Raw genomic sequence first — 2008 nt, 5'->3', positions numbered from 1 at the left:
TTTTGGGTTTTGTAATATACATATATGTGGGTTTTTTTTAAAAATTTTTGTTTTATACTTTATTAGGGAAAGTTTTTTTTAAAATTATTTTATTCCCACATATTTGGGGTGAAAAATTTAAAATTACTTTTTTTTTTTTTTTTTTTTTTTTTTTTTTTTTTTTTTTTTTTTTTTTTTTCCCCCCCCCCCCCCCCCCCCCCCCCCCCCCCCCCCCCCCCCCCCTTTTTTTTTTCCCCCTTATTTTTTTATTTTTTTTTCCCTCCCCCCCTTTTTTCCCCTTTTCTTTTTTTCCACCCGCCCCTTCCCTCCTTTTCTCTTTTTTCCCTTTCTTCCTCCCTCTTTTCCCTTTTTCTCCCCCTTTTTTCCTTTTTCTCTCTCCCTCTCTTCCTCCTCTTTTTTCACCCCTTTCCCCTTTCCTTCCTTTTCCTCCTCGGCTCTTCTTTCTCTCCTCTCCTTTTATTTTTTTTCCCCCCTTTTTCTCCACCTTTTTCCTTTTCCTCCTCTTTTTTCTTTCCATCTTCTCTCTCTCCTCCCTCCCCCTCTCTCCCCTTCTCCTCTCTCTCTCTCTCTCCCTTTTCCCTTTCCTCCTCTCTCTCTCTTCTTAACTTCCCTTTTCCTCCTTTTTCCCCCCCCCCGGCCCAAAAGGTTCCCTTTCCCCTTACTTCTTCTCCCACCCAAAACTCGGTTCCCGGTCCGCCTCAACCTCTAAACCTTTTCCCCAAAAATTCCTTTTCAAAATCTCCAAAACTTCTCTCTCTCTCTCTTTTCCCTCCTCTCTCTCTTCCTTTTCTCTCTCTCTCCTCTTTCTTTCTTCTTCCCTCCTCTTTCTTCCTCCCTTTTTTTTTTCCTTTTCCTCCCCTTTTCTCTTCCTCCTTCTCCTCTCTTCCTCCCTCTCTCTCTCTCTTCCCCTCTCTCTCCCCCCCCTTTCTCTCCCCCTTCCCCCCTTTCCTCCCCCCCCTTTCCCTCTCTTCCTCCTCCTCCTCTCCCTTTCCCTTTTTTTCTATTCCCCTCCTTCTCCCCTTTTTCTCCCCCCCCTCTCTTCTTCCACACACCCCACACCACCACACACCCCAACACCACAAACCCCCCACAAACACCGCCGCCCACAACACACACCACGCACCCAAACACACACCACCCCCACCCCCAAAAACAACACACCCCCACACCACACACAACCCACCACACACAAAAAAGACACACACACCCCCAAAACCAAAACCCACCCCCCAAAAAAGGGCGGGCCAAAACCAAAAATTTTTAAAAAAAGGGCTTGGTTCCAAAAATAAATCCCCGGTTTTAAAAAAAAATTTTTAGAATACGGGACTCACACCACTATTAGCAAAAACCCACCCAATGTAACAAGCAGTAAAGGGTCCCATCATATGAAAAAATACTCACAAATAACACGGGAGTTTGGGGAAAGGTCCCCAATTATTCCTTTTTCCCCCAAACAATTTTCCTCTCGAGATTTTCCCAAATCGAAAAAGAAAGAAAAAAATAAATCTCTTTTTAAAAAAAAATTGGTTTTTTCTCTAAGGATCATAAGAATTATGTATTAATAGTAAAAATTTTATATATAATGATAATAATAATAATAATAACAAGACCAAACGCAACAATAATAAAAATAAAAAAAAGATGATCGTGATAATAAATAAAAAAATTAATAAAAATGATAAAAAAGCAAATTTAATTAGTTGTGGAATTCAAGGAATGGTGGCTACTGTAATAAACCTTTAATAATAACAATGATAAATTTTTATAGTTAATTATCCTTTGTTTGTTAAATTTTCCTAAAATTAAAGAAAAAAGATACAAAATAATACAGATTAAAAAAATAATAAAAATTAAAATGATAATACAGTATAAAAGAAAAGTCGATCCCCTCGTTTACCGCTGTGGTTCTGGGGTTGGGGGCGGGGGCCCCCCCCGCCACAGGCTCCCCCACTGCCTTTATATTAAAATGTATATATATTTTTTAAAATATATTATATATATATATAAT

The sequence above is a fragment of the Penaeus monodon genome, chromosome 43 (genome assembly GCF_015228065.2).
Source record: "Penaeus monodon isolate SGIC_2016 chromosome 43, NSTDA_Pmon_1, whole genome shotgun sequence".
NCBI lineage: Eukaryota > Metazoa > Arthropoda > Malacostraca > Decapoda > Penaeidae > Penaeus > Penaeus monodon.
This window is presented reverse-complemented; position numbering follows the sequence as displayed.